General features: G+C 42.2%; 1 protein-coding gene across 1 annotated transcript in view; it reads left to right on the forward strand.

Annotated features, from left to right (window-relative positions):
- Positions 1-13,615, forward strand: part of LOC126707107 (uncharacterized) — a 96,722-nt gene that overhangs the window by 81,713 nt on the left and 1,394 nt on the right. The window lies entirely within an intron of this gene.

A 13,615-nucleotide genomic window follows, 5' to 3' on the forward strand; every position in this document is an offset into this window, starting at 1 on the left:
AAAGACAAGACGACCCTCGCCCCGACTGAGGAAGGAAGTCAATCCGAACAAATGACAGAAGAGACGACAAGAGATCAAGACCCCTATCAGGAAGAATAACAAACTTCACTCTCCTAAACACCCCACTAGAGCAAGTCCTTATGCAGAGAAGGGACGACGCGGCATTAACTTGGCCGAATAAGCTAAATGGTGACCTAAACAAGAGACCTAGAAACAAATACTGTCGTTTCCACTAGGACCATGGGCACGATACCTCTGAATGCAACAACCTTAAGCAGTAGATCGAGACTCTCATCAAATAAGGGAAGTTGCAGCAGTTCGTCAGAAATAGGGAAGATCCACCGAGGGACCCTGAGCCCCACCTACAGGCTGAAGAGAGACCTAGAGCCCCACTTGAGGAGATAAGGGTGATCGTAGGAGGGAGCACTATTATGGAAACGTCTAAAAAGGCAAGAAAGACATACCTACGCATGGTGTAGAGCATCCAAATATCCGGGCAGCCTCCTAAGGTGACCAAACTTAACAACCCTGCCATCGGCTTCTCTGGGGAAGATGCTAGGCAACTACACCACACTCATGATGATGCCCTCGTCATCAGCTTGTCCATTGCAGGTACTTTAATACCTAATCGGTGCTGGTAGATAACGGGAGCTCAGTAGATATCCTCTACTACCCAGCGTTCCAGCAAATGAGGATCAATCAAGAGCGTCTCCTGCCCTCAGACACACCCTTGGTAGGATTTGGCAGCACCAAAGTCTTTTCAGTAGGAACCATCACTTTACCAATAACCATGGAAACATACCTTCAGTAACTCACCAAGGAGGTCCACTTCCTCGTCGTTGATTACTCCTCAGCCTACAACGCCATCATTAGACGTCCTACGCTTAGCGCATTGTGGGAAGCCACATCCACATACCACCTACTAGTGAAGTTCCCAACAAAGTATGGGATAAGAGAACTGCGAGGGGATCAAATGGCTACTCGAAAGCGCTACATAGTCATGCTTGAAAGGGACGATCACTTGCAAGCTTTAAACATTGAGGAAAGGAAGGTTATTGTTGAACCAACGGAGGAACTAGAACAAATCTCCTTGGATGATGATACCCTTGGCCAAACCACCCGAATTGGCACACAAGCCGACCTTCAATCCGCAAAGAACTTGCCATCTTCCTAAAATATAATCAAGACGTCTTCGCTTGGAGTTATGAAGACATGCTGGGGATCAGTCCTAGCATCATGGTACACAAGCCCAACGTATGTCCATCCTTCCCCCCAGTCCGGCAAAAGAAGAGGGTCTTTGCCCAAGAAAGGGACAAGGCTATAGCTGAGGAGATGCGCAAACTACTGAAGGCAGATTTCATTAAGGAGGTCTACTACCCCAAATGGCTGGCCAACGTGGTCATGGTCAAAAAAGCAAATGGCAAGTGGAGAATGTGTGTGGACTTCACTGACCTGAACAAGGCATGCCCGAAGGATAGGTATCCCCTTCCACATATTAACCTTCTCGTGGACTCTAAGACTAGTCATCAATTATTAAGTTTCATGGACGCCTATTCCGGGTACAATCAGATCAGGTTGGATGAAGGGGACCAAGAGAAGACCTAATTTGTCACAAGCCAAGGACTCTTTTGCTACAAAGTCATGCTATTTGGTCTAAAGAATGCGGGGGCAACGCTCCAAACGCTTGTGAACAAGATGTTCACTAAGCAGATAGGGCGAAACGTGGAAGTATACGTAGACGACATGCTCATAAAAAGTACGAAGGAGGCTAGCCACTTAGACAACCTTTGTGAAACATTCAATACCCTTCGTCTCCACAACATGAAGCTCAATCCCCACAAATGTGTATTTGGCGTAGCATCAAGGAAATTCTTGGGCTTTATGGTGTCACAATGTGGGGTAAAGGCCATTCCCCATAAGGTTCAGGCGATAGTGGAGATAGCCTCTTTGAAGAACGTCAAGGAGGTGCAAAGCCTGAATGGTAGAGTTGCAGCCCTCAACAAGTTCATCTCCAGAGCAACGGATAAGTGTCTACCCTTCTTCAAGGTGCTGCGGAAAGCTTTCGAATGGACCTACAAGTTCTAGAAGGCTTTCGAGGAGCTGAAGACTTACCTCACGTCTCCCTCATTGCTTAGCCCATCTAAACCTAGTGAAGAGCTCTCCCTCTATTTAGCTGTATCCCAAATGGTTGTCAGTTCCGCTCTGGTACGGGAGGAAAACCGAATACGGTTACTCATCTACTACACTAGCCAAGCGCTACGAGGAGCCAAAGGATGGATGCTACCCCCTAATGGAGAAGCTGGCTTTTGCGCTGATCATCACTGCACGAAAACTTAGGCCATACTTCTAAGCACAAACCATAGTAATCCAGACGGACAAGCTGCTGCGAAAGACAACGAATAAACCAGAGGTGGCTGGACGACTGGTCCTATAGGCAATAGAGCTCGACGAGTTTGATGTTCGATACCAACCCCAAACTGTAATCAAAGCATAGGCGCTAGCTAATTTTGTGGCAGAGTTCACAATGGGGGAAGTTGAAGAAAAAGAATTGATGACATGGATGGTGTGGAGAAATGGATCGTCTAATCAACGGGCAGGTGGAGCTGGGGTCCTATTCGAACAACAGAAGGAGATACAGTAGAGTGTGCAGTCAGTCTCCAGTTCTCAACAACTAACAACGAGGCAGAATACGAAGTGGTCCTTTCAGGTATCGACTTGGCTAAAGCAGCAGGGGCCATGTCAGCTATCATACATTGCGACTTGCAGGTCTTGGTTGGACACATTATCAACGATTATGAGGCAAAGGGAGAGCGAATGAAGAAATATTTAAGCTTGGTCACGAGCAAGACAAGAGATAGGTTTTCAGTCAAGTTCATATAGATCCCGAGGGAGGAGAATGAGCAAGCAAACCAACTGGCAAAAGCTGCATCCTTGGAATATACGGACATTGCTAGTAAGGTATTATCCTTCGTTCAATACACCCCTGCCATTGAAGAGTTGGAAATATAGGTCATCCCTTCGGGGAAAAATTGAACAATGCCCATCATATCCTACCTCAAGGATGGAACACTGCTGGAAGATCGCAATGCTTCTCGTAGGCTAAGGGTGCAGGTTGCATGATTCGTAACGACTGGGGACATCCTTTACAAAAGGGGCTTCTCCCGTCTGTATCTAAGGTCCCTAGCCCTTGACAAAACCAACTATGTCATGAGAGAAGTACATGAAGGAACATGTAGTAACCACTCGAGGGCACGCTCACTGGTTCACAAGCTGATACAAACTAGATACTATTGGCCCACTATGCAGAAGGACGCCCAGTCCTACATAAAGGCGCGTGACAGGTGCCAACGCTTTAGTGATATCATACTAACCAATAGAGGAACTTATACCAATGAGCACCCTCTGGCTGTTTACCCAGTGGGGGTTAGATATAGTGGGACCATTTCCTCTCGATGTACGACAGTTCAAGTTCCCCTTCGTAGGGATTAACTACTTCATTAAATGGGTCAAGGCAGAGCCACTAACTACTATCATAGAAAGAAATGTCTAAAACTTCGTTTAGAAGAACATCATTTGTTGCTTCGGAATTCCCAGAGTCTTCGTCTTCAACAATGGCAAGCAATTTGATCACGACGCATTCAGAGACTACTGCAAATAGTTAGGAATCAAGAACCACTACTCCTCTCCTACTCACCCCCAGGCCAACGGACAGGTTGAAGTCACAAACCGATCCCTGCTCAAAATGATCAAGACTCGGCCTGAGGGGGCAAAGGGTATATGGCCAGACGAGTTACCTAGTGTCCTTTGGGCATACAGAACAACGGCTCACACACCCACAAGAGAGACTCATTTTTGTCTAGCGTACGGGCACAAGGCCATCATCCCTGCAAAAATAGGAATGACTAGCTATCGAGTATCCCACCATGATCACGAAAAGAATGAAGATGGATTGTGCCTACAGTTAGACCTTTTTGACGAAGTCAGAGCAACGATGGAACAAAGGATGGCTCGTTATCAGGACCTAATGGCAAAACACTATAACACCAAGGTCATGCCTCGTCATTTTCAGATTGGGGATCTGGTCCTAAGGAAGGTAACAACAACCACCAAGGATCCCTCACAAGGCAATTTGGGCCCTAATTGAGAGGGACCCTACAAGATCATCGACTACCGTAGAAAAGGGACCTACCACTTGGAAACCCTCGACAGGTAGAAGCTCCATCACCCGTGGAACACCGATCACTTGAGAAAATACTACCAGTAGTGGTTAGATGCAACTTATGTTATCTTTTCTTTTGCATAGGTCATCTTTTCCTTTTCATGTTTTTGTTGGTTTTGAACATCAAAAGATGTCGGGTTGTTAAGTTTCTTTTTGAACCTTGCTATTATTAATATGACTAGGAGGAATTATCAAAAACATTGCTCTTTTTCTTTTCTCTACAAAAAAAGTCACTAAGCCCTACCTACGGGACAGATGACCAGGGATATTGACGGGTACCTAGTCCTCAACAATTATCCTAAGCCTTACCTACGAGGTGGTCGGATGACCACAGATATTGGCAGGTACCTAATCCTCAAAAATTCTCCTAAGTCCTACTTACGGGGTGGACGTACGACCAGGGATACCGACGGGTACCTAGTCCTCAACGATTATCCTAAGCACTACTTATGGGGTGGACGAATGACCAAGGATACTGATGAGTACCTGGTCCTCAAAAATTCTCCTAAGTCCTACCTATGGGGTGGACAAACAACCAAGGATACCGACGGGTAATTGGTCTTCAACAATTATCCTAAGCCCTATCTACAGGGTGGATGGACGACCACGAACACCAACGAGTACTTGGTCCTCAAAAATTATCCTAAGTCTTACTTACGGGGTGGACGGACAACCACGGATACTGACGGGTACCTGGTCCTCAACAATTATCCTGTAGTCCTACCTACAGGGTGGACGGACGACCACGGATACCGACGAGTACTTGGTTCTCAAAAAATCATCTTAAGTCCCGAGGGACAAACGGGTAAAACAAAATATTAAAAGCTCACATACGACAAAGGCATATCCAAACAACAAATAAAACCAAGTGCAAACGACAAATATAAAAAGAAAAAGACAATAGATAAAAGCCCATAAAGAGTAAAATGTTTAGATCAGAGCCCAAAAACGAAGGGGCATTCACTATTATCAGAAAGGTAAGATAAAATGCTTAAATACAAGTTAAAAATTAAAAACTAAGATGGAGAAGCATCCAAGGCAGTCGGGTTCACGATGTTTTGGCCATCTTCAACAAATGGGTCCACAGCAGATGAGATTGCGGGGGTGACGGGATCTTTAGGAACAGGCTGAGCGATGACCACGCTATCGTCCTTTGACTCTTGCTCCACTGAGTGGGCAGAACCGTCTGACTCTTCACTAACAGTGCCATCTTCCCCAGGAGTCGGCGATATTGTGTAATCTATAGTAATCTAAGATAGGTCTAGGTCGGGGTAGACGGACCTAACTTGCTTTAAGCAGTCATCGAATCCATCGCCATAGTAGGCGTCGTAAGCATCGAAGAAGGGTTGAGAAACCCGAAATTCTGCTATGGCATCGGCCTTTGCCTTATCCACCTATCCACGGAGGGTAGTCAGCTCCGTCGCCAAGTTAGCCTTCACCTTTTTTGCCTTTTCTCTGAGGCGGGATTCCTTCTTCAACTTAGCAGTTGTGGTTGTTAGCTCCTTGTTAAAAATACGGACAGCCTCTTTGTATTGATCCCGCTCCTTATTCTAAATCTTTTAACGCTTGCGATATCAATGGATCACCCCCTCATTAGTGACGTGACTATCTTGAAGTGCCCTCATCCGCTCCAAAAAAAAAAAAGACTTGAGAGGAACATACCATGGACAGGTCGTAAAGACTAGATGCCCCCAAGTCCTCTGTGGTCTGGTCAACACAAGGATCTAAGTCCGTCTCCTTAATAATCAAGTCGACCATCTTAACAGCATAATCCTTATGTGTAAGCAGTCTGCAGACGGCGCCAAGAATGACGGGGCCCTTCCCCATCATCAGGCCTTTCCCAACCCCGTGCCTAGGTTTGGAGGGTGACGGGTGCTTTGGCTACTTGTCGCCAACGGAGGGGCTTATCCCCTTCTTGTTTGGACAGTCGTCTTTGTCACCATTTTTTTCTTTTAAGCGTTCCTTTAGCAACGGTCTTAGAGGCCGACGTCGAGGATCCACCTTGCTGCTTGCGCGCCGCAGCAGATTGCCTCACCAACGCCCTCTGTCTTCTTGCTTCCATTTTTGCCAAGAAAAGGAATAAACATTAGAGAAAAGAAAAGGGCAGACAGTTCAAAGCAGATAATGAGTTCGAAATTTACGTCAATAGGAGAAAGCTTCCAGTCGTTGAGATCTTGGCGTAGGTTCAGGGCCATTGCAATATACATGAAAGGTGTCAAAGGTGATAAGGTCCTTCCACTTTCTTTAACCAAGAGGAATCACCAGTACACGACGGATGAAGGCCTCTTGCTCGTCGGTTATTTGTGGACAGACCTGGGCTGAAAGAGAAAATAGATGATGTTAGATGCATAACAAAGATGAGTAAGGCAAAGGTAAAAGGACGGAGATGACGGCACAGCTGCCTCCCTCACAATACCCCATGTATTGTCAAACCTGTCGGGCATGCTATCCTGTTCCTCCCGTTTACACACCCAATCCGTCTCTTGGATGAAAAAGTACCTATTTTTCCAATTTCGGTTTAAATCAGGCATATCTGACACTAGCCTAAGCAACATCTTCTTCGCTAGAAAGTGGTAAATCCCTTAGGACGAGGAGATGTGCTGGGGTTTGTAGCAATAGAAGAACTCGTCGAGAGTAAGCTGACGGTTCCCACCACTGAGTTGACCCTAGATTACTTCAACTCCAATAAACATTCTCCAAGCGTTAGGAGCGATTTGGCCGATGGCTAGGCCCAAGTAATTGGCCAGTTGACAATGTAAATCCATCAGTGGCAACCTCAACCATGCAGGGAACATGGCGTCATTCATGCCGACGTCCACGGTCTTCCCAGAATAACACTTTTCAAACTTTCTAGGTAGACAGAGAGGAATATTCTCAGGGATTTGGTAACGGTCTCAAAAGGTGTTGAACACCTTATTGGACATCGTCGGGTAGAAGTCGCTGATTGTCCATATCGACGAGAGAATGAAAGGACGAGCTTCCCCATCCTCCTGACCTACTAACTGTATTCCCTCAAATTGGTTCCCCTCATCTTCCTCATCCTCCTCGTCTTCTTCATCCTCATCTCCCTCGCCATACTCGTCTCCTTCATCCTCTTCCTCCTCTTCATCACTGAAGGAATCGGTAGATGGTTCCTTTTCTAAGGACCGAGGGAAATCTTCCTCGAGCTCATGCTCTGACAGATACATATCATCATAGTCCGCACCCTCATGAACAGACGACGACAGTTCACTCGTCGCTTCTCTATCTGACATCTATCCACCTACAAGCAACGAAGGTTTTCTAAGAACCTATTTTGACAGGTCTTAAAACACAAAAGACGACTAGTCGCAAAAGTAAAAATTAAAAATAAAGAGAATGGAACTTACCAAGATAACGGATGAAGAATCTAGGTGACGGTTCTCTCGAAAGACGATGATTCTCTTAAAAGACAACAGTTTTCTCGAAAGACAACGGTTCACAAGCGACGAGCAATATGATCGATGGAACAACCACTCTAGGTCTTACAATGCTCTCAGAAAGAAGTAAAGAAAAATAAAAGAGGAAGGGAGGAACTATTTATAGAGCTAGGGGGCATGTTATACGAATCGACAACTATGATTGGAAACGAGGACAACCAGCAAATGCCACATGTCACCTAGCATTTAAACCAAGACTGATCAAGGACATTTAAGACACCCTTTTCGAAAAAGTCGTATTTAATGCTAATACTCCACGACCTATCAGCTAGGACCAACGGAGCCATGGAGTAGGGGGCAGCTGATGGGGGCATTTTCAACATGAACGAGCATTTATAAACAAAAGGCTAAGAGAGTAGACAGACTCTATAGGGTCATCAGCTTTAAGGTGACGAAGGATCCATAATAAGCTGACGGCACTTGCACAACGGACGATGACGAGGAAATGAAGTGACGACAGGCCATAAAACCAACGGGCTGGAGAGGTCGACGGTTCCAGTGTGGCTACGAGTGAACCCCACATGTGCTTGTATATGGAAATGTCTTGCGCATCACGTACCAAGACCTTATCACGGTCTTTCTCATATGGAAAGACACCCTATAATCACAAAAACCCTAATACCAAATACCCTCCACAAGGAAAATCCCTACTTTTGGGGGATCTTGATTCACTACTCACCACTATATACTAGACCTCCTCTTTCCTCAGGTACACAGAAAATCTCTAGTTCTCTCACAATAGAGTTCTTAGAAATTTCTCATTCACTAACTTGACTTTCGAAGGGTTTTTGGCAAGTACCACACTAGTGCCTTCTATTTGGTCCATTTGTTCTTGTTCCATAGGTACCCATTGGAGCATTTTGGGGCCTACAACTCACAAACGATTTTAGCACATCATCACTAGCAATTATAATTTACCAAATTTGTCTTATGGAAATGAAAAGCATTACAATCAAAATAGTTGATTCTTGATTCTAAGTTTTATATATATATATATATATATATATAAAAAAAAAAAAGGTTGACTCAAATATATAAATTCAGCATTTTAAAAAAAAAGAGTTTTGTTTCAAATTAATGAGGCCAACTCCTCTTTAAATACTAGAAATAAAATATTTAGTTGTTAAATTTTTTACTTGAAATGGAAAGGACTTCGGGGGATGTCTAAAGGCTTGAAGGGTTTATTCAGGCTAAGATTACAAAATCTAAGGTCCTTATTGACATTCGTAATAGTACCAACTTGTCCAACATCAAGGTAGCACTTGAGTTAAGTTGGGCTAGAAACTCACAACATTCATATAACCCAATCAAGTAAAAGTCGGTAACTTGTTAGCCACACACAGTCCACGTCCCACCTTAGTACATGGTACTAATAGTAGTATAGTACCACCCTAAAACCCTAACTCATTACTTTATATAAGAACTGGTCTGGTCGTATACTTTTCTTTCAAATTCAGGTTAGTTGAATTGTTAGTTGGGTGGTTTTGGTCTTCTGGGTTTGTTTTCTTGTATTTGAAAAATGGAGGGGTTTCAGAAATTGATTCCTAAAATCTCTAAAGAGATTAAAAATGGATCTGACACTCCAATTTTGAGTGGCGCTAGAGGAGGAGGAGAACGAGTTTCTGCTGCTTTATCTTCAATTGATCAATCTCATGTTTTGGTCAACAGGCCTCCACCTAGGTACTTTTTGTTTAGTTTACTCTTTGTTGAAATGTTCTTTTTTATTTTTTTATGCAACTTGTTTTTCTTTTATAATTATAAGATCGATTTTTTTTTTTTTTAATTTATAAATCAATACTTGCAAAACTTGGGCCAAAATTGGCAATTAACCCCAATTGCCAAACTATATAGTTAGTTGGCAACGTTTTGAAAGTATATACCAAACTAACATCTCGAGTTTCTAAAACTCAATTTAGGGCTTATAAATCGAGCCTCAAAGACTCGATTTCCATGTTCTGATTTGGTGTTTTTCCACATGGCATCCACCTGGAAGTCGAGTCTCTAAGACTCAAGTTATATTTCGACACTTAGAGCCTCGATTTATGTGTTTTGAGAATCACATGGTTATCCACGTGGATTCCACCTAGATATCGAGCCTTAGAGACTTGGTTTTTTAAAAGGACAATCGAGTCTTAGAGACTCGATTTGTAAGCTGCGGTGCACAAGCATCCACATGGTTAGGGCAACTGCTTGTCCTTAGTCCTCATAATTGTGGGTCTTTCTATTTCCTCCTCCAAAAACCTAGTAGCACTCTCTCTTCCTCTCTCACTCCCTCTCTTACTCTCATACAAAACTCACCCCCATTACAAAACTTCTAATCAAACTCACCCCTCATTTACACATCCTCATGTCAGGTAAAGTTTTTATAACACTCATTCTCTCTAGTTGTTAGAGCATCCACATCAGTGGATGCAAAATCTTGCAAAATGCCAAAAAAAAAAAAAAAAAAAAAAAAACCTTCATTTTACATATTTTGACCCAATAAAAACTTACATCAGTGGGTATAAAAATGTACATAAATGCACCATTGTTACAGTAACTATGCATATATGCACGGTTACTATCGCACTTGCATTTATTATTTTATTAATTATTTTCTCTCTCTTTTCTCTAGTTGCTCTCCGTTTTTCTCATTTTTTTTCTCTCCTTGGTTGCTTGTTCCCAAGCCTCGATCTCAATCCTCACCTGTCTCCTCCTTAGCATCTGATACTTCCCTTGCCTTATTCCCCTCATCATAGTCCGCCGTCTCCTCTACTTATACTTAACCTGCCTCTTCTCCTCCTTATTCATCTCCTGCAACAATTTTGAAACCTCCTCCTCAACAATTCTATGAATGATGGTGAAAATCTTAATGATATGGATGAGTACGAAGAGAGGATTGAGCGTTGACAGGGATGTGGATGACCATGAACTTGCTCCCAATTTTGAAGAGGAAAATATGGAGTACCATGATGAAGGTGATGTAGACGATGATATTGGCATCCAACATGTTTCAAATACGACCACTACCTACACACCTTCTACTGAGTCATTCTATGCAAATACTTGGAAAATATGGTTAATCTTTTACGTCTTCAGATACCATTTGTTTCTACTTGGCAAAATGGGGTGCATTTTAGTAAAGGGTTGACTTTTGCAAATAAAGAGGCGGTGAAGCGTGCATTGATAATATACGCAGCAAAGGATAATTGAAATTTTACAATCCGAAGGTCGACCAAAACTAAATTGTGCGCCGCATGCATTAACACCAACTGCAAGTGGTATGTTGGGGCATTCATGAAGGCTAAACTTAATAGTCTATGGATAGTCATGTCTTATGTGGGTCTACACAGTTGTATACCTTTTGGCCTACGACGAGATAGTAAAATGATGGATTCTAATTTTGTTGGATCAGAAATTGTGGGAAAATTGTGACAGGATCACAGTGCTCATATTGATCAGCTCTGGGACATCATACATACTAAGTATGATCATGAGCTTTCTTACTATAAGGTATGGGATACGAAACAAAAGACAATTGCTAAGATATTCGGGGATTGAGAACAGTCTTACCAAAGGTTGTGAAAGTTGTTGTTGCCATACTTTGATCAAGATCCGGGTACCTAATACAACTATCACACCATACCTAGGGACGTACCTAGTACTACGTTACTGCGCTATGTATTTTGGGCATTCGCTCCATGCATTGCTACATTCAGATATTGCAAGTCAGTGATCAATATTGATGGGACTCATTTGTATGGTAAATATCAAGGGGTGTTGATGATTGCAATGGCAACCGATGCTAACAACAAGGTTTTGCCTCTTGCCTTTGCTGTTGTGGATAAGGAGTCAGGGCCTAGTTGGAGGTGGTTTTTAGAGTCTCTCAAGATTTCGATAGGGCATGTGAACCTAACGAGGGCATTTACATTATTTCTGATCGACATAAAGGTATCAAATGCACGTATCAAATGCACCATTGCAAAGTGGCCTAGAGGTGATGACGAAAGCTTACGGGTATTTCACCGATATTTCCTTGGACATGTTACTAGCAACTTCAACACACATTTTAATGACCCAACTCTAAAGGCATTGGCCTTGAAAGCTGGATATGTGACTCAGGAAGCTAAATTTAAGTCCATAATGCAAACTATTAAGGATGCTGAGATTAATGCACTTAGGAGGATAGACCCAAATGATGACAAACCTGAACGCTATATGCTATACACATATCTAATGAGTGAGGATCTGAACAAATGGACCCAGCATGTCACCCTTTTAACCCCATGTAGCCATTCTATTCCTTGTGACTAATTGATCTTTAATGGTCAACCACGAAACAAAAGCATGCTTTGGAATGTGGCCACAGAACCAAATCCCCTTCCACCATTTAACAAGAGGTCACTTCATTCAAATAGTTTTCCAAATATCAGAACAACTGAACTTTCTATTAGCAGCAGGTAAACACTAACTACAACGCTATATCATCCTTCGCAGAAATATGAATTTGAATTTGGACAAGCTAATCACTACCCAACCTTGCAGAAAGCCAAGCCCATTGCACATTACATAATCTAATAAAGTCACTCTTAACATTATTAGAAAAAGGATTGTAATTCAAAAGTGATGTTTTATACAGGATGTCTCCTATGCAAAAGTAAGTGATAGATTGCACTCTAAAATAGGGTTGGCTCAACGGATACTTTTTTTTTTTTTTTCAATAAGCCAATTGTTACAGAAAGTAGGAGAGGGGGTATTTGAACCCCAACTCTCTTTGTAAAGGAGGTCAAGTAATGCTATTGAGCTACAAGATTCCATTTTGTTCACCATATTAACACCACAAAAACAATATAACACCCAAAAGCCCACCAAGTAATCAGTCTTATTCAAAAGCCCTTTATGAAACCAAAGAAGGATACAACAAACACTATATATGGTGACCAATCAGTATCAATCAAATATTTATGAAATAAAGAAAAAATACTAAAATTATGAAATTGATACTTCTGCCAAAACCATGAATGTGAGAAATCCAAATAATAAGGGGAAAAAAAAAAGTAAAAGAGAGGGACCCAATAGCAATATCAATCAATAATTAGACATTCTCCAACATTCTTTACCAACAATAGAAATATAAGTGAAACAAAACAAAACACAATCCCAAATCCTATGATTCTGTAAAACCCAACCTAAAAAAAACAAACAAACAACATTTTAGGAGCAGATAAACGCAGACAAACCCACATGAAAAAATCACACTAAGAAAAACAACCAAAGTTGGTGTAAAGAAAATGTACTTCAAAAGTGGGTTTAGGAAAAGAAAAGCACACCTGAGAGAACTGGAGAAGGTTGTGAGAGTGGAGGTGCGTGAGAGTGGAGACTGAGTGAGAGTGGAGAGGGTGAGTGAGAGAGGCGTGAGAGTGGAGAGTCTATGACTGTTTAATTTTGAAAAAGGCCTTTATGAAATCGAGTCTTAGAGATTCGGTTTCCAGGTGGCTTCCACGTGGATCAACCATGTCATTCTCAGAAAACACAAATCGATGCTTAAAGGGTCGAAATATAACTCGAGTCTCTAATACTTGAGTTCCAGGTGGATGCCACATGGAAAAACGCCAATTCAGAACATAGAAACTGAGTCTTCGAGGTTCGATTTACAACTGCTAAATCGAGTCTTTTAAACTCAAAATGTTAGTTAAAAATATAGTTTTGAAACGTTGCCAACTAACTATATAGTTTGGCAATTGGGGTTAATTGCCAATTTTGGCCCAAAACTTGAGTACTAAGGTTTGACAATTGATATGCTCTTTTTTATTTATTTATTTATTTATTATTTTTATTATTATTATGATATAGTTTCTATGTTTTGGGCGATTGAGGAGTGCCCAGTGGAAACTCCATAGAAGTTTATCTTTGGAAAAGGAACCACTGTCTCGTTTAGTGTTTAGTATTTGTCTTAATT

This window comes from Quercus robur, chromosome 11 (genome assembly GCF_932294415.1).
Source record: "Quercus robur chromosome 11, dhQueRobu3.1, whole genome shotgun sequence".
Lineage (NCBI taxonomy): Eukaryota > Viridiplantae > Streptophyta > Magnoliopsida > Fagales > Fagaceae > Quercus > Quercus robur.